The sequence below is a fragment of the Peromyscus maniculatus genome, chromosome 16 (assembly GCF_049852395.1).
Source record: "Peromyscus maniculatus bairdii isolate BWxNUB_F1_BW_parent chromosome 16, HU_Pman_BW_mat_3.1, whole genome shotgun sequence".
NCBI lineage: Eukaryota > Metazoa > Chordata > Mammalia > Rodentia > Cricetidae > Peromyscus > Peromyscus maniculatus.
Window position 1 is genome coordinate 38,036,026 of NC_134867.1, and position 26,767 is coordinate 38,062,792.

The following is a 26,767-nucleotide window of genomic DNA, read 5'->3' on the forward strand; positions in this document are numbered from 1 at the left end:
GTTGCACTATCCATATGATCAATGAATTCCACAAGTCTAGTTCTCTAGCCTGTTCTTGACATCACCACTTAAACTAGATGCTTCATAGATGTTCTTAGCAGCTGACTCTCATTGGAGGGAAGTGTCTTCAGATGGACATGAATGCTCTAGCTAGGACACCACATCCAGGCACCACACACATGTGAGAATCCCTGCTCTCCTTGGAAAAGGAAAGGAAGGCCATGATGCCCCAAGGATAGTAAAATACATTTTAAAGGCCAAAGATAACCCTGTGAAGTTTCTTTCTTCAGTTCAAAGCTGCTTTCCCAGAGTAGGCTTTTTACAAGCCCTGGGAGTGCTCACTAGTTTATCTTGGGCCACTCACTGGTCAAGGAGCTCTGGCAACATTGGGTTCTTGACCTGTTTTTGTCAAGCCTGAAGGCACTGTGCAGGGTGCCAAGAACATGCGTTCTCTACAGTGGGCAAATCACATCTCTTAACATAACAAGATTAACCAGAAGGGCAGGTGAGGTAACCTGTGCCTTTGTGCCAACCTGGCAGCCTAGGCTGTGGCTCCCATATTAGCGTTCCCTCTCTGGCAATGGTCCCGCTGCCATGTCAAACTGGCTGGAGCTGCTTGCCGCCTTCGGGATTTTTCAGCCCTAAATGCTGAAGTTCTCGGTAAGTCAATTCAGAAGGAACACTGAAGTCAGACTGGAGAGAAAGGCTGTCTGCTCCTCAGTCCTTCTTTGGGGACCAACGAGCTAAAGTCCCACAGTATTTTAACTTTTGGAAGCCGCTAAAGACCAGAATGGCCAGGTAGACCAGAGTGTAGTTTTCTCTGACTGGCATTTCAGGATAATGGAAGGAACCAAGATAATTTTTCCACATGGTGAAAATCAAGGGTTCCTCATCCTAAGTCCAAAGATCTGTAATTTGTAGACATCTGTTGTATCTGCTATGGGATGGTCTGTATGTCAAATCTGTTGCACTGATTGGCCAGTGGCCAGGCAGGAGGAAGTATAGGTTGGACAAGGAGAAGAAGAATTCTGGGAAGTGGAAGGCTAAGAGAGACACTGCCAGCCGCCGCCATGACCAGCAGCATGTGAAGACACCGGTAAGCCACCAGACACGTGGCGAGGTATAGATTTATGGAAATGGATTAATTTAAGCTATAATAACAGTTAGCAAGAAGCCTGCCATGTCCATACAGTTTGTAAGCAATATAAGTCTCTGTGTTTACTTGGTTGGGTCTGAGTGGCTGTGGGACTGGCGGGTGACAGAGATTTGTCCTGACTGTGGGCCAGGCTGGAAAACTCAAGCTACAGACATCATCTTGCATTCATTTTGAACATCCCTCCCACCTTCTAGGCTCTTCTGGTCAACCTCCATTCCAGTTCTTTAGAGAGGAAGCCTTTGCTGACATTCATGCTTCACCCCTCACTATGAACTTTCCTAGCAAACACAACTCATTGAGGGAGGATACTGACTAATTTTGTTTACACAGTGGAATAGCTCTCACTAGGAAGTATCCCAAAGATTCAGGCCGATGGTTCAAGATTCCAACATTTTAGTATTAAGGAATGTCAGCCCTTTAAAGGCATCTTACATCAGAAAAGGCAGTGACTAGGGTGAAGAAGCCACTGCTGGATAACATATACCTGCAGTGAATCACTGACATGCAATATTCTACAACTTAACTTGCTTCTCATTGTCCCTGACCTGGGCAGTAGAAAGGAGCACAGAAGGAGAAAATGAATTCCATAAATAAGGTGAAGTGCCTGGTACATGGACATGGTCCAATTACAGCCTTACTGATTAGTGTAAAAAGAAACCATTTCGCCTTGGGAGACTCAAAACTCCATGCAGAGGAGGACCGACTAAGGCCACCGAACTTTGACTCTCTACATGTTGTTACAAGGGGAAAGCACTGGAGCTCTGTGTGGGTGTGCCTAAAGTGGCAGCTTTGATGTGTGGGAAAGATCCATGCTGCTACAGTAAGGAGCATTTGCCGCCTTGCCCTGCATGTGCCAAGAGTCAAAGTCAAGGTCACTTCAAAGCCCTCAGCACGGACTCAGGAGAGAATGATGAACAAGCCATCCCCTCTGACAATGGAAACCCTTCATGAAGCCTGAAGGAATTTTCCAAGAGGAAACTTTCTCATTCTCTGCCCAGCTCTAGAGGAGATGGTGCCCGCAAGAGCCCTCAAGTCTCCAATGTTGTGAAGAACTTCATAGAGCCACAGACCTGCCCTTAAGCAATATCCTTGTTTACATCTTTAGTTTTATGATGTCACTAGAACATTGCTGAAGACTGGCCATCTTATAAAGCCTCAGTCATAGCTCTTCCTATTTCTATGACCTTGAACACAGCCTCTTATTCAGTGAACAATTAACTGCCTAATCACTTGCTTAGCGCTCTCCGTGTTGGGACAGTTGGCATATAAGTATCTGGATGTTAGCAGCAAACCACGAGCATCTGAGTCCTGACCGTATTATTTCACTGGTAGTGAACAAGCTGGGCCTCAGTTTCCTCATTTGAAAATCAGGTACTATAATAGTAATGACCTCAAAGGGGGACTACATACAAATGAGCATTATCATCTTTGGGAAATTGGAAAGGTAGATGCCACAGCCCATCTACCTTCTTAAGGAAACACTATATGTCTAAAATGTCCTTTGCTGAAAACAAGTGGTCACAAAGACTTTGGAGCTAACATGAAATATTTAACTTACGGATCATCGTTGGTACCTTCGGCAAACAATTTAAAAGCATACAGAAGTGAGCACTGGGCTCAGAAATTCCAGACACATCAGGAGCTTCAGAAAGCAGCTCATCTGTCTGTTCCCATGTTCTTCCATTGTTCAGCCCCTTGGGCCACATCATAGTCCCCACCATGGCTCTCTCCATCCAGCTGAGTTTTAGGGTGTCTGAATTTAAAAGCAGACCCTCTTCCTCCAGTGTCCTTGCTACTCATTATCTGGGCCACAGTGGACAATGTACTCTCCATGTGTGCTGGTAAGGAGCACACGAGGGACGATTATGTGTGTGCTATTTTTAATCTGTGCATTTCCTCTCAATTTTTCTATTCATCATATCTCAGGAGTAGCTAAAAAGAATCGTGTGGCATGAGAAGAGAATTTGCATGTCTTTAGGCTTTACGTTTACAGAGGTGGTTGGAGAGTCGGGAGTCGGTTGTCCTGACAAAGGTTGATAATGTTCAGCAAGGATATTTCCAGAAGCGCTGAACTGGCTAACTTCACCACTCTTTTCTTCCTTCAAGGCTTCCTTCATTGGGCCCGGCTAACAACAGAATAAAGAGATGCACGAAAAGACAGGCGTGTCTTTCAGAGGGAAAGGACGTAGGTCTAACGTTTAAAAAAAACAAAACAAAATAAAACAGACTTGACTTTGCACATCTCCACTTTGAGCTACAGCTGTGTGACCGGGAATAAGAGACACAGCCTCTCTAGACCAAAGTGCCACTAAGTGAAATGGTCTGTAGGACTGTCGCGAGTCCTCCAAACGAGACTAAATCACAAGTGTAACATGGGTAAATACTTGAAAGCGGAAGTACTTACCATTCGGAAACGTCAACTCAGTTCGCTCCCTGCAAGCAAGCGCTGCTGCAGACTTCTGAGCTCTGAACTGAGGCAAGAGCAAGCTGACAGTCGGGCTCCAACCACTGGATCACAGTGGGAAGCTCTGACCGTGAGCAAGTTCCACGCTAGGATGCTCCATACAGAGCTCCACGAAGGATGACTAGCAGCAGAGATCACAATGGCTGAGCAGGCAGTAGCAAATACAGATCGATAAAACTGAATAGTGAATAGAATTCTCATATATGTTAACGCTACCTCTTCAGGAAGAGAGGCAGGCAATGGTTTAACCACCCTGAGATAGATGTCTTTAAAAAAAAATTGACCTTTAAGGATTAGTGACTTGACTTTTTTATTTTCACTTGCCTTGTTCTCTGCGGTCAGTCTACAAGCTAGCTGAAACTAGTTTTCTAAGAGCCAATAAAATTTCCTATGTCAGCATGGAAAAATTAATTACTCATAATAACTGTTCAGGACATTGTGTATACACTAAATGGAATGACGCATTTTCTTAGTGCAATGTCCAAGTCCTGTTATTATAATAATGCAACATCTGGAACACTTGCTTCTATATTATCAGTACAGTTAACATCTGAATATCTTGACCTGGGTAAGAAATAAAGAGACAAAAAATCTAGAAGAAATGAATCAGTGTTATATTTAAATGTACAGGCATCCCAAGTGGTAGATGGAATATAAGGTCAATGTAGTTTTTCATTTTAAATATACAAACAAGCTCAAAACTATTTCTAATGAATATTGAGAACCTATATAAAAAATCTGTTTCCACATAGGTCTTGTTTAATCAGCCTTGTATGAGAAAAGTATAACATTAACTCTACACACAAAAGAGAAAATTAACTGTATGAGGAACCTTATCTACGAAGCATCTTCCTAGCACGTTGTTAAGCTTAACAAAGAGCTGTCCCTGGTTAATTTGACACATCTGCGATCATCTGACTGTCAGTCCGGAGATTCAGCACACTCAGTGTAAGCCACGTTCTCATCACAGCTCCAGACGTGCTGCTTGTGAGGCAGATGCAGGTGTTGACGAGCAGAGTAGAGATAGACACAGTGTGCTCCCTGCTCCTGATGAAGGGCAAATCACGGGCTGGGGCGGAAGGCTAGTCCCAACCAAACACAGCAAGCCAGGAGGGTTGTAGAAAGCAAACACAATCACACGTCTCCAAACTGTACCCAAACCCCTTAAAATACTCGGACATTTTACTCAATAACCTTTTAGTAACAGAAAATTATAATCAGAATGACTACATCTAAAAAGTCATACATGGAGAAACATTTAACAATTTTTTTTATAGTAAGGACAAATTGCAAACAATTTGAACTTCCACCTACAGGGAAATATTAAATAAGTCATGTTACATCTTGGAAAGGAATGGTATATAATATACAATGCTTCGTGGAAGTATTTATTAATGAGAAAATACATGATTTTATTAAGTAATGTGAGAGATATAAAAGCACGTGGTATACAATATCAATTTTGTAACAGCTGGCTATGGATATTATAGAAAGATCTGATTCTCTGCTGTATCCACCTGAAAGGACAGGTCCCAAGGCAGGTCATTGATCTGGATGAATGTTATAAAGATGCCAGTAATGTGCCTGTCATTCAGTGGTTTTCATTTCCCTTCTCTGTGACACCTGAAAAACCAAGATTGAAAAGATTAACTTTGCCAAGCACAGTGGCACAGTGGCCCACCTTTACATCTTAGCACTTGGGAAGCGGAGGCAGGTGGATTTCTGTGAGTTCAAGACCAGCCTGGTCTACATAATGAATTCTAGGACAGCTGGGAATACATAGTAAGAGCCCAGGTTTTTTGTTTGTTTGTTTGTTTGTTTGTTTTTAATGAAAAGAAAACAAGACAGACAGTTTTCATAGATACCAAATGAATTTATCACTGGCACCTTCTTGGCTCCCCGAGGACACAGATAAGTTAAAGTTGCTAAGATGTTTTCAAAAGGAGAGCCATAAATGAATAGTCCTAATGTACTGTTGACATCACCTCATCAAAATTAATTTTATATCATCAGAACAATGTTAACTATTGTGCAGTTAAAATGGAAAATAAACATGCTACTTAAATCTGGAACATTGGTAAGGAACACAAATAAAAAGGAGGGCAGGCTAAAGGAAATGTCCGGCGCTTTCCCTGCCCTTGCCAAAAAGATCTTTTACCTTTCTGTACAAAACTCAAGTTCCCACAGACCTCTGGAGCAATAAAAAAAAAAAGTGTACTGTGCATCATGTGCTGACTCGCTATAAATGTTGTGGACTCTGCAAGCGTGGAAGGCCACCTGTTCTTTGTGCAAAGGACAGACAGTGGAGCTGGGACCTGAAACTAAGAAGAGGAAGAATTAAATAAGGACGCTAACCCAGACAAGGGTTGAGTCAGCGGGGGCAGCCTCAGACAGCACACAGCCCTTGTCTTGCTTAAGCTCCAGGGTTCACTTGCTCAAAACCAGAGGCCACAGCCAAGTAGGTGGAGGCCAGAGAAAGAGCGTTCCGTGGGTCAAATGATTGACCTCGGCCTTCCAAGTCACCAAGCCTTCTGAGGAGAAAGACTGTCCAGACTGTTTCTATTTCTGCCCTACTGGCAGCCTCAGCAAAAAACCTTCGGACTTTTAAACCAGGACGGCCTGAGTGCTGATCAAGCACAGGCATTCGTTTGCTTACCAATTCGTGCGAGATCTTTACGCTTGCTGACCATATCACCCAATCCACAAAGTGGTGTTAATATCTACTTGGCAGACGTTTAGTGGAGTAAAAGAAATAGTTGTCGTAAAACGCCTGGCACACAATAGGTGTTTAATAACAGTCAGATCCTTTCTACTTACTCCCGTTTAGCTTCTTCTCTGGGTACTGCTCACCTCGGTGCTTTAAAACGCTAAGAAGGAAGAAAAGGGGGACAGAGGATTATTTTCAGGAGCTCAGATATCGTAAAAACCCTCCCAATAAAATGGCAGGTTACTAAGCTCTAGAGTTTTGCTGTTCATGTCTAGATGCCAGTTAATGGCTTTCTTCCCGCCCGTGTGTGCACCTTTTTACAGGAATTATGCTCTTAGCAGAGTTTAACGGCAAGTTTCTTTCTGTGTGTTTCATGTTGACTTTTGGGTTTGTTTTTATCTATTAGAAGAATTAAGGAAACAAGAATTTAAGAGATTAAAAAAACATAAGCATCTTTTGAGAGATAAGAAATGAGGCCTATCTTTAGAACTTTATCATAATTGCCTGAAGAGATGGCTCGATTTCATGCAGCTAATCTGTATGAAATAAGTAGGCCAGAGGAGACTGAAAAGAAGTATGTATTTGCAGTGGGATCTTGTAACAGAATATCTATACTGCAAACTTATTTATCTAACACATACTGGGGAAATTTTATGTGCTAAGACTGGGCTTTAACCATGTGCCAAGATCACATGAGGGTCATGGGTCTCCCTCAAGTCACTAATTGCACATGGTCCTTAGGCAAGAGTTACAAATGTCCATGGTTACATACTAGCTGCATTCTTGTTATTTCTCAGTAAGTGTCACCATTTGGGGCCCATCCGATACCTTACAACACATAGAAGTTTCCAGAATGTAATGTTTCTACAACGATCAGGAGCTTGATGATGGTTTAGTCACATTGGCAAACAGTGGGTGCTATGGACCATGAGACAGTCCAACAAATGAAAGCCTGGGGTCCTAGGAAAGCCACTTACAAGAGGAAAGTTTGCTCGCCCTGTTTGAAAGATCTATGCTCTCAGTCACTACAGAAGGTGGTTCCGGTTGTCTGTCCCTAATCGAACCTTTACACAATGCACAGCTGCTTTGCTTCAACAGGAGGTGGCTAAGCAAAGGAAGAGATTTCTCTATAAAAACCTGCCTGCTTCACAAGACAGACTTCTTTACAATGGTCAGAAATAGAACTTGTCCACGTGATAGTCAGGTAATCACAATTATCGACTCTTTAACAAACAGGGACTGTAGGGGACTTACTTTCCCAATTCACTTAGAATGAGAGTCTTTGCTTGCTATTGCTCAGGTTGGAGGGACATGTATTACCTTCTCTTTTCAAAAATCTTATTCAAGTGGCATGTTGTAAAATTGTAAAATAGTTTTTAGTACTTACAACTGCTACGATTTGATAAGACGAAAAACAGGATAAATAATGTTTATAGTCTCAGAAATGTATTATTTCTCTGTCTCTGTCTCTCTGTCTCTCTGTCTCTCTGTCTCTCTGTCTGTCTCTCTCTCTCTCTCTCTCTCTCTCTCTAAGAAAGGAGACTTATAGGCATCAGTTCTCTGTCCACTGTGGGTTCCAGAGCTTGAACTCAGGTCACCCTACTTGTAGGCTTCTACCTGCTGAGCTGTTTTGCTTTGTTCCCCAAAAATATTTCAGAAAGAAAAGTAAGAAGTGAAAAGGATATACCACTCATGATCAAGTGTTTAATCTCTGTCAGTTCCCAGAGGTAGACTTCTGGGAGTTAATTAGGCCCTGGAGTCAAACATTGTCCAAGTCACCTGACATCCTTTGGAAAAGGAAAACTACAGCCCAAGTTAGAACCTAACTTTCTCCTGACCAGAGAGATGCAAGGTAAGAAATTTAAGAGGACATTTTCATTAATCCAACTGGTATTTATGCAGTTGCCAGCTACATGCCAGGGACACTCTGAGCCACTCAGCTCTCCAGGCTTATGGAGCCCACATTATGACAGAGGTAAACAAAAGAGCAGCCTCGAGTTGTCTTGGTGCCATAAATGGGGGTTAGAAATTGTGCATGACAGAGTATGCATCTTTGGAACTGCCACAAAATAGTCGAGTCTTTTAAGTCACCTAATCAAATTATGAATTCTGTTACCAGGTAAAAAATTACACATTCTCAGTAGACCAAGCATTATCTGAAAGCCAACAGGACCCAGAAAAGACGTACTCTAGCCTTAGTAATGGAATACAAGGGAATTCCTTAATATATTAATTTTAAATTGTGGAAAACAATTCCCTAGAGTTTTGAAGGAATGTGCCCAGATAGTAAGTGATCTTAATTTAGATGTGACCAATCTCCAGATATAAAAGTATGAGAGGATATCCAAGCAATCAGGCAATATGTAAGTAAATGGGAAGTTGAAAATTACTGGGGGAACTGGAATATCCACTGATACAGGGGTTATTGGGTCAGTTATGATATACTTATATGCCCAGTGGAAAGAATGAGCAGGCTCACACTGACTCAGAAAGGTATCTTGATATATAGTTGAGTGAATATAAAGGAAAAAAACCAACAAGGCTACAGAGTATTGTCTGCAGGAGTTAATGCTATTTTTGTCTTTGAAAAATAAAGGATAATATTCTCTCTCTCTCTCTCTCTCTCTCTCTCTCTCTCTCTCTCTCTCTCTCTCTCTCGCTCTCTCTCGCTCTCTCTCCCTCTCTCTCCCTCTCTCCCTCTCTCCCTCTCTCTCTCTCTCTGTGTGTATGTGTGTGTGTATGTACAAGCACTCATGCATGTGTGTATGTGTAAACACCCACATACACTTTGAGCAGACTTGTATAAACATGGAAATTGGTATGGAAGACTATTTGCCTAACAATATTATTTCGGATGTATAAAATGGGATAAAGATGGTGTGTTACTATTTATGCAGCATGTCTTTTCATGATGGCTAGGCACTGGCTCACTAGTTTTATAGAGTATATAAAACTTTAAGAAAGTAATAAGGTGGGTCAGGACTAAAAACATGTCACCAAAGGCACCTCACTGGGATATTAATTGGCATTTATCTATAGAGCTCTTATTGTTTATAGGAATGAGAACATTAGACTTACAAAGGGACAATAATACGAGAAGAAAAGCCTAGTCACATAAAAATATAAGAATTATCCTGCCAAGACAAAGCTGCTATATATAAGTACTGAGTCTGGGTATAAGTCTTAAGAGTCAGAATTTCGGTGTCCTATCAGTGAGTTACATCTCCAGCTCTTGGTGTCTCCAGACAGGGTCTTATTATGCAGCCTAGCCTGGCCTTAGACTCAGGGTCCTCTTGTCTCAGCACTCTGAGAGCTAAGATCACAGGCTTGTCCAATCACATTCATGTATCCTTTTTAATCAGTGAGACAGAAATGGGCCTGTGAGTACCATTCCAACCTGACACTCATGCCTAATTCTGCCACTTACTTGTGATACGAATTTGGGTGATCTGTCAGCAACCATAAGCCAAGCTCACAGGCCTGTGGCTCTGAGGTTCAGAAAGACAATTTTTAACTACAGGCAATTAGCACTGCATTGGCTGCCATGGAAAGAGCCTGCTCCCCTTTCTCCCCATAGATATATACACCTTTGACCCTCCTTCTCTGAGACTGGGAATTTGGATCTGTTCCTTCATAACTTATTCTTTGAAATTGAGCCCTCTAGGCCATGGTCATCAGGAGACCTCTGAGAACCAAAGCAGCCCAAGAGGCAGCTCAGACTCTTGGCTAAGCACAGGCCCTTTTGGTCAGCTGTCAAAATGCAAGGTCAGGCAACTTCTCCTCCAGGGGCTAGCTGCAAAGCATCTGTCTCTACTCAAGTGAGTGCTGCTGTTGGGAAATGTCGGAACAAAACTCAGGATCCCCAAATTCCAAGTCCAACTTTCTCTCGGCATCTAGGCTCAGTGCCACAGGCCATTCTCCATAGGTGGCATGCCAGGCCTGCCATCTGAATGCCAGCAAACCCTCTGTGGGGGGGGAGGAGGAGAAAGCGGAGCAAGGAGAACGCGGTGGGGGGGGATGCACAAAAAAAATATCATGTCAACTCTCAAAAGTGCAGGGAAGAATGCAAGGGAAGGCATCTGCAACAACTTGTGTCGCTGACAGCGTCAGCAGAAAAGTCACCAGTTGGCTCTTAGCCAGGGAGTTCCCCATCCAGCTGCAGGGTGAGTGCTCCAGGTCCGAAGAGTACCACTGCTTCTAACAGCTGTCCAGGGCAGTCTCCACTAGAGTAGACTCCAGCAGGTTACAGGATACAGTTCATGGGCATTTCATTTTAGAAGACATGTTAGGGGGAAAAAGATAGGGCATCCGTTCCTTCTATTTCCCCTGCTACATTTTTTTTATATATATATTACACTTAAAAATGAAAACAGTAAATTTTTATTCTTATACTGTCTCATGGACCAGTATCATGCTATTTTTCCCTTTATGGTACTTTTAGTTGACATAGTGCTGGGAAAAGAACACAGACACTGTCCTTTAAGAATTGCCAGATATCTAAATATGAGACTGCAGTGGAAAAATAAGGCATATCAAATGCAAGGCTCATTTTAGGAATGGGTGGGAGTTCTACATAGCTGTGTGGGAAGCCTGAAGCAGGCTGCCAATCAACGTCTCTTTAAGATTACTTAGCAGGGTAAAGAAGAGAAGAAAACTAAATCACTTGGTGAGTCGAGCAAAGGGGGAAATACCTACTGGTTTTCCAGAATACGGAGAGGTAGGAGTGTGAGTGGGCAGCCCACATTTCTGCCTCTCCCACCACCTCCATTATAGCCTCTCCTTCTCTGCTAACAGCCTGCTAATGATCCATCAAGCATGTAAGCTCCAGATTAGACAACCCTGAAATGTTTGACTCCATGCTCCTAGGATCTGTTTAATAGGGAAGTGGCCTTACACAAAAAAGTGGATTTTTTTTTTTAAATTAAAACAATGCCAGACGTGGTGACGCATGTCTTTAATCCCAGTACTTGGGAGGCAGAAACAGGTAGATCTCTGAGTTGGAGGCCAGCCTGGTCTACAGAGCAAATTCCAGGACAGCCAGAGCTACACAGAGAAACCCTTATCTCAAAAAACTAATAAATAAAATAAATAAACAAAACTTTAAAAAAAAATCGAAACTTGATTATCTAATCAGGTCCCCGGCATTTACTGGAGATACTTTGTGCTTTACTTTTAATCGCACCCAGGGGAGGAAGTAGCTTGTAGTGGAAAGAGCACCCACCTGAGAACCAGCCCTCTCCTTCTCAAATCCCAACTGTAGCGCAGAAACTCTACAACGATAACGGTCTCCGCCCTTACTTCCCCTCACTGAAATGAGTGAAATAAGTCACCTTTACATTCCCTCTCTATTTGAGAATTTTATGTGCAAGAGAACACTAGATGAGAACCAAAACTTCACACTACGTTGGTTCTTCTGTGCCAAGCCCGATTCATTGATGTTGTGGAATGCTGTCCTATGAACACGACATGGCCATTGCCCTCTGGGACTCCCAGAAGCTATAATTACCCCAGGAGAGCTACATAAGATTGGGACCATTAACATTCCATCGTAGAGGGTAAAGAGGGCCTTAAGAGGCCTTGTTCCTGCTAGGGGATTTATCGGCAGTTAATAGTCGCTTGAAGAAAGATTGATGGTACAGTTACTCATAAGTAAACATACTCCTCTCTTGTAACCGACCACTACTCTACGCTCCTACAAATCAGTCGAATTAAACTCACTCCTTTACTAAGCTAGACTGCTGGACTCATTTCTTTGGTCTGTTCTTGGTGCTCTATTTGGGGCACGTATGTGGTTTATTCACATCACTCCTGGGCAAAGTTCACACAATTGAACATTCACTCCTGTGACAGGCTAGCTTAAATGGTGATGGACTTGGTTGGTTGTTTTTCTTATTTTATTTTATTTTTTTGTTTATTTATTTATTTATTTTACGTACTCTGTATTCCTGGGAGCCTGTGTAGTACCGGGGGAAGTCTAACCATTTCATCAACTTGCCTGGTTACTCTTGTTACCCATCCATACACAGTGAGACCTCAGAGAGAAGACATTCTATGCAGAGATAATCTGAAAATGACAGAGAACTCTTCACGGCAGGCTGACTCAGCTGCCATCTGTGTGGCTGTGGGGAGACCTGGAACTACTTTTAGTCTGAATTATCTCATCTCTGGATGGACGGTAGTGAAGTCCACCTTGAATGAACCTTTGCTTTCGGGAGAGCAACTGAGCAGCATAGCTTTGTGGGAATACCCAGTAGCCCTCTGGGCACAGACAGAGCAGGTTCAGGGGCTTGTTTAATTGCTTCCGAGATATGTTACTATTCAAAAGTCACCCGATTTCTCTTAAGCCTCAGCTTCTTCATGTGTGAAACAGAAATAACATTGACCCTACGTAGTCACTGCATGTGACATGCTAAGGACTTGGTAGGAGTAATTACACAGATTGCAGCCAAATGCAGAATTGGCCTCAAACAGAGCCTACTTCTGTGTTGTTAGACGAAGTACAAATGATAACATAAAGAAAATCCTAATCCACCTAGTGGAAAAGCTACTGTCACATAGACATGAACTGTGCTCAATTTCCATACAAGTAGCCAATACTACAAGGGAAATGGAGGATGCTGGCAGAAGCCTGGGCAGGTACAAAGTGCTCAGAATGAATGGACAGTATGGACAGACTTGTTCCAATGTCTCGTATCATTTTACCCAGTCTTCTCCACCCCCAAGTCTATTAAAAGATAGGGATACCAGGAGGTCCAACATCACAGGACTGCTACAAAGTGTAAAGGCAGTGATGCTTAGAAAATGCCCACCACACCCCCCCCCGCCGCCGCCATGTTTGTCCTGTTGCTGCTGTATTAGATTTTTATAAATCACACTCTCCTTTCTTATTGTGCCTGTTAGAATGTTCTGTAGCCATTTAATGTCTACTTTCTTATTACGTGCTTCTTAAGTCCATGCATATTCATATTCCATCATCAATGTGTCTGTCTACAGAAGAGAGCTCGTGTCTCACTTTAAACCATGTCATCTGCTTTTAATGACAGTGCCAATAATGACAGTGAGACATTGCCTTAGTCATTAGGTTGAAATACTGTTTGAGACTTTAAAGGTATCTGCATAGTATGGTACTTACGAATATAGTTGGTTCTCATAGTTACACAAGAGATGTAGACCTCTATTTTCTTTTTCACGGTCATGCTGTGTCCTGATGACACACAAGCCATATTGTCCACACAAGGCCCCTAATGACAGAGTGATTGGCACCGTCTTACTTTCCTAAATAGTTTGCTGATTCACTCGTTCCATTTTTAAACAAAACAGATTGGCACTGGTGACATCTGCTGATTATTTGATTTCCCTCGTGACTGGCATGGGACTGCCATCTGCAGCAATCACTATACTATGATCAGAGTGAGCTTTACACCACCCAGGCCATGACCAATTTGTAGTAATGAGTAGCCTTGTCTAGTTGTCTGTTTCCCCTAGAGGTATCATTATTTATCATGTGTTGGAAACACAGCTTCCAGAAGTTCAGCAAAAACTTGGTGTCACCTAACTTCAAGTGGAAGTCACTCTGTCTTCCTATTAATAGCTGAACAACTCAGATGGCCCTGGCCTACCAATCACACATTTCAGATCCTGACATCTCTCTTTGGCTCTGCTCCCAGCCCCCATTCCTGTATGGAAGCAATCTTGGAAAGCTACTAAAGACCCCCTTTTTTTTCTATACTGTGTATCTCCTTTTAGTCCCTGGGACCAGATTTAAAGATTTTGAAAAGGCCCCTGAGATACTTTCTGTTGCTATTTCTAAACCATCATCGTGAGATTGCTACAGCTTCACTGAGGCAGGTCAGTGATGCTTCTTTCTGAGTAAATTAAATCATACCAATAAATCACTAAGAGACATGTCTGTTTCTTTTTGTAATATTTGAATAAGATTAGAGAGGCAATGGCCTCCAATCATGGCATGATTTCATTTGCTAATTCCTCACTCAATGTGAAGGTCAAAGTCGGTGCACATTTTCTCCCCCACCATTTAGTGGTTTACCAAAAGAAATGTAGGAGAATGTTTCCTTGCCCCCTAGTGCCCACAGCCTGCTACTGCAAGCAGATGAGTTGACTGAAGGAACTTCCGATAGAAGTGAAGGGATAATGGTTTCTCATTAAGCATGGGAAAGCCAGAATCTTGCAGGGCTTGCCATACCATGTTGAAGCGAAACTCCAACTTATCAGGTAAATGGAGGCAGAACACTCAGCCCATAAATTCTCAGCCCTTTTGAGAATAGCAGAAAATGGACTTTGCCTCATTATTATTCCTGACCCCTGGGGTAGAGCCTAGGCCACTATTTTTTAAGTCTCTTGATTATGTTAGATTACTGTCTATCTCAGTAGGTTGGCATTTATTTCTTTCACTGTCTAAAACCATCCAGACCACCCTCACCCACTAAATCCTCTCTCTTTTACAGAATTTAGCAGAAAGCACTCAGTTTCATCTTGGGACATCACCTGATTCTTCTCCTTCAAGGCCCTCATCCTGATGAACTGGATGATGAGCCTGTTGTTCAGCAGATGTGCCACATGCTGAGATGGAAGCCCCTCAGAGGGCTCCTTTCTCTTCTCGTCTCCTATGCTTATACATAGTAGGAGTACAAAGGCCTGTCTTCTACTGAATGAATGAACTCTAGGTTAAAAATACACCAGTCGCAAATGTGGCCATCTGTCCATTAGTTTTTCCAGCTAATCCCAAAATGTATTTGTTCTGGAGTATAATTCCAAGATAAAAAGACAGGAGGAAGAAGTAGTGGGAAGGAAGGGGAGGGTGAATCTGGTCACTTTCTCCCTGTTCTATTCACCATGGAATAGTCATATGCAAATGTAATTAAACACCAAACAAGATTCTAGAAACATTCTTGCAAGCAAGAATTCTTTCTGAAGCCCATTTACTTTTCCCATCCTGCTTATAATACTGAGCCTTGTATGGACAATATGGCTTATGTGTCATCAGGGTACAGCATGACCATGAAAAAGAAAATGGAAGTCTAAATCTCTTGCATAACTATGAGAACCAACTATATTCATAAATACTTATAATAGCCTCCAAGACTCTGTGTCTGCACTTGAGACAGAAGCTTGGGTAGCAGGAAAGCCCCATTGCTTTGCATGACTGTGCAGAAGGGCCCCTGCGGTTCCGTTCTCTCTAATCCTACACTGGAAGTATGCTGTCACTGTGATTTCCTTTCACAGATGCAGACAATGAGCACGGACAGATCTGAACCCATGGCCCACTGTCACACGGAGGTTAGCAGCAAGCCTGGATCTGCTCCAGAGCAGCAATGGAGGGAAATTCCTAGAACCCCAGGCCTCCTGGGAGTTTGCAAGGCCTGCAACTGACCACAGTCCATTGGCTAAAATTGTAACAGCAATGGGCAGCCTACCTTTGTAATGTTTAATCGAAGAAAGACAGGAAAATCCCTGAAAGTCGCTCTGAATTGTTTTCTTGTTGTCTGGTGCAAGTGGAATGCAAACTTGAGAGTAACTTCAAAGGAAGAGCAGAGAGTACTTTTTCTAAGAGTCAACCGATGTTGGAAAATCTCTGTGGTCCAGACAATACAGGCTACTTATGATACAGCCCCAGTAAAGAAGTGGGAAAAGCCACCGTGGATGGTCAGTACTGTGTATGAGTCTGCCTATCTGGAAGATATCAGAAGGGAGCAAAAGACTGAAAAACGGAAACCACATACAAATTCCATTGGTGTAACAATACCACAGCTTCTCACTCAAATCTTTTTACCAAGTCTTTAAGATCGACAAGTGTATTGAGTTCGGTGGCTATAACAGAATAGAATGAAGTCCCTGGTCATTGGGACTTTGCACTTTAAAAGCAAGAGGAAAGCAGAATTTGGCAAAGACACAAACAGGCTGACTCCCAACTCTGATAGGTGTTATGGAGGAAGTAGACAGAAGGAGATGGCAGTTTTAGGTCTGCGCTGTCTCACACAGTAGCCTTCGGCCACATGTGACTTTTGGACATTTAAAAGGTGCTGGTGGGGCTGGAGAGATGGTTCAGGGGTTGAGAGTACTTATTGCTCTGGCAGAGGATCCAGGTTTGATTCCTAAGACCCACATGGCAGCTCACAACAGGTCTGATGTGCTCGCTCTTCTGCCCTCTGCTGGCACCAGGCACGTACATGGTACACATACACACATGCAAGCAAAACTTTGTATACATTAATAAACCTAAAAGAAATTTACACCACTAGTCCAAATTGAGATATGCTTTAAGAGATGGGCTCGATTTACTTACTGTGAAAAAAAAATGAATGCAGAGTGTCTCCTTCTAATAAGGGGCTGGGGAAATGGCTCAGTGTAAAAGAATGTCTGGTCTGCAAGCACACAGCCCTGAGTTTAAATGCACTGCATCCACACCAAAGCCTAACATGGCTGTGCATACCTATAACCCTAGTACTGGGGAGTGGAGACAGATAGATCCCTGGAACTCACTACTTGCTGATGCAGCTTCAGATTCAGTGAGAGATCCTGCCTCAAAAAGTAAGGTGGCAGAAGAAGACATGTGATGTCCTCCTCTGGCATTCACATGAATGCAAATGGACACATGCACATGTATGCACATGTATATATATATATATATGTATATATATATATATATATATCACAATTGTATACTAAATTCTTGAAACAATACTACAATACTATTTTAGATATACTGCACTGAGCCAAAATATTACTGAATTATCTTTAAGTCAACTTACATGTTGCTACTAGAAAATTCAGCTCATAATTGTGTCTCATTTTATGCATTTGACAGTGTATCCAGGGTAGGCTACATATGGAGGTGACACCATGTAGGGGAGACTGGCCATATGAAGGTCGGGGAGACCTTCATGGAGAACAGCACCTGCAAAAAATCTTGAGGTGGAAATAGCTTGAGGAGAGGTAAAAAGAGTCAGTGTGCCTGGAAAGATGGAGCAAGGGGTAATAGAAGTGCGTGTGTATGTGTGTGTGTGTGTGTGTGTGTGTGTGTGTGTATGTGTGTGTGTGTGTATGTGTGTGTGTGTGTGTGTGTGTGTGTGTGCACACGCGTGTACGTGCACATAGCGGGGTGACTTAGGCTTTCTTCACTAATGTAAGGCTTTGCAGGAACTTAGGCTCTTATAAAAATAAAGACATGACCATAGCTTGTAGCAGATTGGCTTCTGTGCAATTTGCTAGGAACTGTTCTAGAATATCAGTATTCAGCATGAAATCTCATAAAATACTGCAGGAGAATGCACCTAGACTACTTCCATGCTAATGAAGCTTTACACATATACATTATTATGCCCACCACCAAGCACAAACATCCTCCATCTTGGCCATGCCTCTTAAGCCCCTCCAAACAGCCTCACCAGCACTGGTAGTTTAAATGAGTTATCCCTCAGAATCTCAGGAATTGGAATACTTGGTCCCCAGTTGGTGACCATTGTCTGGTGAGGCTTAGGAAGTGTGGCCCTGCTGGAGGAAGCTCATCCCTGAGGGGAGAGGGCTTTGAGCTTTAAGAGGCTCTCACCATCCCCAGTTTACCCTCTGCTTGTTTGTGATTCAAGACGTAAGCTCTCAACTGCTGCTCAAGCTGAGGCTGCCTGGTGCCACATCTCCTCACCCTGATAAGGATATCTCTGGAACCATAACCCCACAACCAACCCTCCCTTCACAGCAACAGAAAAGTGATACTGAAGGCAAATCCAAGTCCACCCATAATGTGTGCTGTGTCATCAAGGAGATAAACATTAAAGTTAACCTTTTTTTTTTTTTTTTTAAACATAGGAGTGTATCTACTGTACATAGATTTTTCTCTTGGGATACTTCCAGAAGGAGGAGAAGAAACTGGATATGGGTTTTCTCCTTTCTCAATGGAGTATTAAAATTGGATCAAATCACTTAATGGCCAAAAAGACAAATACAACTGTTCTCTCTCATAGGCAGCTCCTGGCTTCTAACTATGTAGGTGTGGCTATTCGGGGATGAGTGTGGGTGTAAGTCATGAAAGTACAAAGGGGGTGGGGGAGAAGTTTTAAGGAGAGGAGTGGGGGAAGTAATAGAACCCATGTGATATGAATTTGGAAAGAATAACACCAGGGATATAAGGATACAAGCAGGGAGGGAGAGAGACGGAAGCGCTGGTGGTGTGTGTGTGTGTGTGTGTGTGTGTAGACTCGTTACTTTTTATGTCTTAATTTTTTTTTAAATATCGGGACTTTGCCCACGTATTTAAAATTATCCAGGGACACTGTCAAGACTAGTGCTCAGTCAAACTAATCCTAACCCAGCCAGTCCCTGAGATCACCGACATGGCAAACACGGCAGAGGTTGTGTTGATCTGAATCACTGGAAACCAGGGTGGGGATGAGATGCTGGGTTACAGGGCCCAAGTGGCGCCAAGGGGAGTAAGCCGGGTAGAGCCTTTTCCTATAAGGTTAATCTCTGATGTCGCAGAGGAATGGGCTCACAGAGCTTTACCTTAGTGTGGTCCTTACAATGCTGCACTCATAAACAGCATGCAGACATGCCTAAAACTTACATTTAGCCTTTCTGAATATTTATATATATATATGTATATATATATATATATATATATATATGCAAACAAATATATTCCAAACACATCAGCATCTTACTTTCTTAAAATAAAAAGTCTCTACTTCAATAAAAAAAAGAAAAGATTGGTGGCAATCTAAACTAGTGTGGGCCCCATGGTAGGACTCGATAAATATGTTTTTAATATTAGAATGTGCAAATATTAGAGTTCTAAGTAATCTTACTGTGAGATCAGTCAACACCATAAGGAAGGCTCAGATCCTATTCTGGTGTAATTAATTCCTCCCAGTAAGTTTCCTGGGGGACCTATACATAGAAGAAGCAAATACAAGCAACAAACTAAAATACATACTCATTCTACAAGCCTCTGCTATCCCATTAATGATCTCTCTAGTAGGCTGAACCTGATTTCTTACTGTAGGCTCCTGTCTGCCACAGGGACCACGGTACCTGAAGGCCATCTTTGCAATCCCTATTTACAGAGCCTGAAAAGATGGTCTCCAGGTCTCTGACTATTGATTCTCCCAGTAAGAGGGAAAGCAGTATGGCTGAGCCTACACGTCTGAAGCAGTGACCTTCCCTACAATATTAGGCCATTGAGCTCAAGCAACACACTAATAGCTTTTTCCTTCTGAGACCCCAAGGTTTTCATGGTAGCAGTGACTTCCGCGGGGCGGGGAGGGGAACTAAAGTGGAATTCAAAAACTAATACTCATAATCCATAATTTACTGGCAGTCTGAGGATTTGGGGAGCAAAAGTGAATTCAACTTTGAGAATCTGGGTGTGTACAAGAATGAGGATTGTGAAGCAGAAGCTGTGTAGAATCAGTTTATGAAACCTATTTAAGATGTAATCAGAATTGAGGTTTGCAGTAATTAAGTCACGTGCCCAATAACAACCAAGGGGAGGAGCAGCTACATGAACTCAAGCGTCTGCTCCTTCTCCCCCACACTTCCCATGGGCACAGTTCTGTGAATTAAAACCAAGTCATAACACTTGGCCAACATCAGTATTGTGAAAGCCTTAACGGAATTTCCCAAGTACAAAATCGCTTATCACATTATGCATTCTTCATTACTGTTATGGATATAAATTGCGTTAATTATACTTATGAAAACATAAATAACTAACAGGGGAAGGCACAGTAAGGAGCAAGCATTCACACTGTAAGAAAAGTACTCCGCATACAACAAGAAAAAGTTGCTGATCGGCCTTCTTTTTCTTTGTGTGTGTGTGGTGTATAGGCACACACTTGTGGGGGCCAGAGGACATCGGGTGTCTTGTTCTATCAGTCTATGCCGGGTTCCTTTTAGATGGGATCTGCTGCCCACCTGGAGCTAAGATAGTGTCCAGTAAGCTCCATTGATCCCCCTGTCTCCACCCTCCCAGTACTGAGGTTACAGGTACACGTGTCCATGCCTCGTTTTTTACACAGGTGCTAGACATTTAAACTCAGGTTCTCATGCTTTTTCATACATCACTCTCAACCACTAAAGTAACCCTCCAGTCCCTGGCCTCGTTTCTTAAAGCATGCCATCCCTAAACTTTGTAGACATTCTCTCATGCTCAAAATAAATGCATATATTCTGGCTAACTTACAACCAAATTCTAGCTAAGCAGTCAACTTCTTCCCCAAATGGTCTCATCTCTTGCACCCTATTTTGTGTGTGTGTGTGTTTTTTACCTCTTCCTCTCAAGGAACCAAGGAGTCCTAGAATCTCAGATTTTTTTCCCCTTTCCACTGATATTCAGCTAATTGTGTAATCTCAACAATTCTCCCGCAGTAAATCTGTGTCTGGGTCTCACACATGTGTCCCCCACTTTCCTTCAGTTTCAGGTCTAATTCAGTCTTATTATTTCAGGCTGCCTATATTAGAAAATTCTGACTCGTGTTGACACAAACAATGGGAATATTTATTTCTCATTTAACAAGTGTCTGAAAGGAAGCATTTCCAGGTTTTCTTAAATCAGAAACTCAGTCGCCACCATGGAACCAGGATCTGGGACAGCAGCCCTGCCCACAGACTAGCTCCTCTTAGAGTGGCAAAATGGCATCCTGAAGATGTCAAGTGTCCCCTGGAGACAACCCACTTACACCAGAAGAAAAGACCACCTCTCCTGAAGTCTCTCCTTTTCAAACGGAGAGAACATTTCCTAGAGTCCCTAACAGGCTGCCATTATAACTCACTTGTTAGAAATGGGCTATGGACTTATCATGAAGTGGATCCTTCTTTGGGGCAGATGGAGCCTCCTTTTCTGTATATCATGCACAGGAGGAGGGGCAAGAAGGAATCACTGGGGAAACACAGGATTCAGTCAGGAAGGAAGTTTCAGAACAGAATGGAGTAGGTGGGCAACCAGCTATCTGCATCTAAATCCTTCCCAGACTGCAACAATAAAGTCCAATTGTGCGCTAGGTTCTAGAGTTTCCCTGTGCCTATCCACTCCATAGACTTCCTTAAACAATTAATGTGATAAAACTTTGTAGTGTATCAATACCATGAAAAATGACTTGGGAATTTAAAGGACTCATTTACTGACATTTTCAACAATGTTGATTAATCTTAAAAGTTATGCTTACAAAACAAGGTTCACAAAAACAGGCATATATATAACATTCATATAATTTCAGCAAATGCAAATTCAGTGTACAGCGACATAAAACAAAGCAGTTTAAATATAGATTAGGGGTCACATAGGAGTAAGAGGGAGAGATATTAAAGGGCAGAATGGGGGTGATGATATGCCTATTACCTGAATTGTAGTAATGGCATCACATGTATGGACCTAGTAAATGTTTGTGGTGGTTTGAATAAGAATGGTCCCCAAAGGCTTTATGTATCTGAATGATTAAGTCACCAGAAAGCAGCACTTTTTGAAAGAGTTCAGAGGTGTGGCCTTCTTGGAGGAAGTGTGTCACTGGGCATGGACTTTGATGTTTCAAAAGCCCATGCCAAGCCCAGTGTCTCCCTATTCTCGAGTTGCAGATAAGGATGTAGCTCTCAGCTACTGCTCCATTGCCACGCTCCCTGCCATGATGATAATGTACTAAACTTCTGAAACTGCAAGTGAGCCCCCAATTAAATTGCTTTCTTTTATAAGACTTGACGACTTGGTCATGGTGTCTGTCCACAGCAATAGAACAATGACTATGATATGTGTTTCAAAACTCTTTTCAAGTTGTAGAATTCAAATGCATACAATATTCCATTTTACATAACACTGAGATAAAATTGTTTGCATAAAATATGACTCATATTTTAGAAAAACCAACAAACCATCCATTAACTGTCTTCTTCTACTAAATATTGAGAAGATCAGCTATGGTTCCAAAGAAGTAAAAGCAGAAAAGCAAAGGGCCTGATCATTCCAACACTGGCTGAATAAGTAAAGACCCAATGATGAGTCATCTTTCAGTCTGTCCCAGGCTTTCTGCCTCTGCGGTGCCAACTGTGGTGTCAACAGCTCTGACAGTGACCACAGGAGATAGACATGAGGCTCACACTACTACCTCCTATGCATAGCTATTTCTATTTCTCTAGGTTTTTGTTTTTTAATACTGATGATTGAATGCAGGGCCATGTATGCATATGAGGCAGGCAATCTACCACTGAGCTATACTTCCTCCAACCTTTTATGCTTTCAGTTTTATTTTTTTTGAAAGCTTTCTTTCCTAAAGATATAGTCAATTCTATTTTAGGATTTCTAAGTAAAACATTTACTAGAGTTAGCCAATACTAAGTATTATGATTTGATTTTTAAAATGGTTTATTTTATTGTGCACATGTGAGCCTCTGTGTGGCTATGTGTACTTAAGTGCAGTGCCCAGGGGATGCCAAAAGAATGGATTTGGTATCTTGGAGCTGAAGCTAGAGCCTGTTGTGAGCCATCCAACATGAGTACTGGGAACTGAACTTCAAACCTCTGCCCACTCTTAGCCACAGAGCAACCTCTCCAGTCTCTGGCTTAAACTTCTTAAAGGAAAAAAGTAGAATTTTTAATTTTTCATGAATCCAAACACTGTCAAAATGACAAAATTCTGTATTTCAAAAGAGGAATGCATCAATTAAATTTCCCACATGGCCGGGCGGTGGTGGCGCACGCCTTTAGTCCCAGCACTCGGGAGGCAGAGGCAGGTGGATCTCTGTGAGTTCGAGGCCAGCCTGGTCTCCAAAGCGAGTTCCAGGAAAGGCGCAAAGCTACACAGAGAAACCCTGTCTCGAAAAAACCAAAAAAAAAAAAAAAAAAAAAAAAAAAAAAAATTTCCCACATGAACACTGTAGAGTTTAGGCATCAGTTTTGTGATGTCATAGCTCATGATTTCTGGACAAGTTTAAGACTACTTTTCAAGTGTTGAGGGAATGTGGTGGTCTGACTAGGAATGGCCCCCATAGGCTAATATATTTGAATACTTGATCATTAGGGACTGGAACTACTTGGGAGGGATTGGGAGGATGGCCTTGTTGGAGTAGGTGTGGCCTACTGGAGGAAGTATATCACTGAGGGCAGGCTTTGGTGCTTCAGATGCTCAAGTCATGCCCAGCATCTCTCTTCCTGCTACCCCATGATCCGGGTGTAGAACTTTCTGCTACCTCTGCAGCACTGTGCCTGTCTGCATGCTGCTGTGCTTTCTGCCACAATGATAATGGACTAAACCTCTAAATGTAGGCAAGTCTCCATTAAATGCTTTCCTTTATAAGAGTTGCCATGGTCATGATGTCTCTTCACATCAACAGAACACTAACAAAGACAGGGAGTATTCAATAGTCCCTAAATAGAGACTAAAGCATTAGATGTTGTCATACTAACTATCCCCTTGTGAACTCAGAGGAGATTAGGGAAAGCCTAAAAGCCAGCAGCCAGATCACAAGACTGGTCCTACCAAACCCCACAATTTTCCCCTAAGAAGGCTTAAGCAACATTGCCAATTAGGCCAAATTAGATGTCCGACTATTGTCTGCCACCTCGCTGTTCTAAGACATATGAAGTTTGAGGTCCCACAAAAGGTGTCCCTTCTTGCATGGTGGAAAAGATCAATTCTTTTCCTACGTCAATCTCACCTACTGAAAAGAACACTATAAATGTTTAGGTAGGAAACAGATAATTGCATTAAGTCATTGTATCAACCAGATCAATGAAGGTCAGAAAGTTCCAAGACTGGATGGTTTGGAGCCTGAAGACATCCATGCCAGCACACACAAAGTCAAGAAACCACGAAGATGAAAAACTCTGGGAAACTTGCAGCAGATCTCAGAGCTAAGATTTCGTTCAGAATCTGAGTCATGTGTACAGCAGAGCCATCAGAAGGAGGTAATGAGAGCCTCCAGTGAATTTAGATCACTCAGTTCCTTCCAAGGAATCAGAAGCAAGCATAAATCTCCCTTCCCTGGGTACTTTGGGGTGACTGATGTAAACTGTGGAACTGATTGCTGGTAGAAGTCAAAGAGTTTCTGAAAAAAAACAGAAAAGAAAAGGCAACAAAATGGCACAAATCTGGGGGACACCAGAGCCCCCCGAAAGCATTCTGTATATACACAAGACTCAAGGAGGGCATCTCCCCCAAGCAGATTACAGGTTCCCGCTCAGAAAAGCTATAACTACTACTAACCATTCTCTTGTGATTCATGAGATGTTGAGCAAAGCATGTATTTTGCACACTCTGAATCTCTCTCTCCACTGTGAAATCTCTGGTATTAAATGGGCTTGAGAGATTAAACTCAAAGGCCACCTGAAGTCCTATACTCATGAGGTATTTACTCAATGTGAATTTTCACATGGTAAGCACACTGAAAACATCGTCTCCAGATTTCTCGACATTTGTGAAATATTTAAGACCTCACTGCCGTGTGATGTGTCCAATGTGGGAGTCTGAAGTGACCACTGAGGCCTTTTCCAGTCATGTAATTCAGAATTCACCATATGGCCTCTCTTGTGTTGAGTGAGTGGGGTGTCCTGACGTGAGGTTTCTTTCATTTACTGCATGGAAGGCTCTTCTCCACTGTGAGACATGCATTTCTGTAGGGTGGCTTTCTTTTTCTCATATTTAACAATGGAAGTTTTAGAGGTAAAACTTTTACTAGGACGTTTGCATCCCTGGCAACTTCCTCCACAGTGAAGTCTGAGAAGCCCAGCGGGTATGTATTTGCAACAGAAGGGCTTCCTGTATCCACCACACTTAGAAGGCCTTGATCCCATGTCAAGTCTCAGGGGAACAAGAAGGCTGGAGGTATGTCCAAATGATCTCTTGTATCACACACACACACACACACACACACACACACACACACACACACACAGGCTTTTCTTTGTTGTGAAACTGCTCATGCTGAACAAATCTATTTTGGGGAATGAAAATTGTTCAACATTTGTCCAGGGTAAGAGGTCTCTCACACTTAGTGCTTCTGGATGGTTTCATTATGGCAGACAAGTACAGGGCTGGCCAAGAAGTCCTTCTGGAACTCCTGTGACATGTGGAACTACATCTTTCCACAATTGAAGGCTGGCCCTTTCCCCTTCTAAAGGATGTTTTATTATTCTACAGCAAACCTAGCAACTGTCTCCTACATATTAGACATTTAATATAGTCATTGTCCAGTGGGTTCTCCTGGCTGTATAACTAACTGGTTACAAAATTTATCACTTACAATGTTACAGAGGTAGGCTTCTGGGAATAAGAATCTGTTTAAGAGTCTACCACGAGCCGGGTGGTGGTGGCACACGCCTTTAATCTCAGCACTTGGGAGGCAGAAGCAGGCGGATCTTTGTGAGTTTGAGGCCAGCCTGGTCTACAGAGCAAGATCCAAGAAAGGTGCAAAACTACACAGAGAAACCCTGTCTCAAAAACAACAACAACAACAACAACAACAAAAGAGTCTACCATGATACTGTCACAGAAACACCCGGCTCACAAGGCCCATCTTCATCCTCCACACTAACATCCAGGAGAAAAAGTTAAACCTCTATAACCATCCCCTTGGCTACAAGCTTTGTTTAATCAGAAATCCCTACTGGCATCTGTCACTGGGGTACCTGGGAAGGACCTGGAAATAGGAAGCCCAAGCGAGAGGACAATCGAGAAGTTCTCCAACATCACATTATGGTACAGGAGCTTCTGAGCATCACTGAGGAGATCCCACTCCTCCTCAGTGAAATACAGGCACACATCTTCCAAGCTCACACAGCTCTGGGCTTGGTTCACGGGTGCATCCACCATGGGGGAATCTGGGGAGCGTGGCCGGTCAGCGCAGGCTTGGAGGCCTAAAACCTCACCAGGGCCTCAACCGCAGTCTGGAAAAGACAGGCAAAGACAAGGTACTGGATAACCATGGCACTAGATCTCAAGGAGACACAAGAAACATCATTGAAGGACTTCACTGAGGCTGCAACGTACACACGTAGGACCCACCTGCGAGGTAGACTGAGTCAGATCACGCCCACCTGGGAGGTAGACTGAGTCAGGTAAAGCCCAGACCCTGTAGACACCACCCACTGAACAATTTCGGGCCACACTTTCGGGATCCTACCAAAGTCCTCACGTTAACGGACATTCTGTCATGACGCTGCCGGAAATCCCGCCCCATCCCTGCCTTAGTGCATCTTAAACCCAGGAGCAACAGGAAGTCTTTTGCACTGCAGAGGCTTTATTTAGTCCGGAAGGATGATTGGAGCAGTTGCAAAGTCCAGAGGTCGCAGGTTCATTCCGGTCCAATCAGATATCTCCATTCAGAACCATTGTCCGGCTTCGTGTTTAACCTTGGTTGAACTGCCGCCTTCATTTTAATTGTTGATTACCTGAGATGGTTGGTATGCATTATCATACCTTCTGCAAGTAATATTTCATATGTT

The 26,767-nt window shown here is 42.7% G+C and overlaps 1 long non-coding RNA gene across 1 annotated transcript; it reads right to left on the minus strand.

The window, feature by feature from the left end:
- Positions 1-4,216: 4,216 nt before the first annotated feature.
- Positions 4,217-26,522, minus strand: LOC107401586 (uncharacterized). Its single transcript, XR_006064543.2, has 4 exons — positions 26,328-26,522; positions 25,952-26,209; positions 6,438-6,487; positions 4,217-5,243 (listed from the first exon to the last, which is right to left on the minus strand). It is a non-coding gene; the product is annotated as an uncharacterized LOC107401586 (long non-coding RNA).
- Between the last annotated feature and the right edge of the window lie 245 nt (positions 26,523-26,767).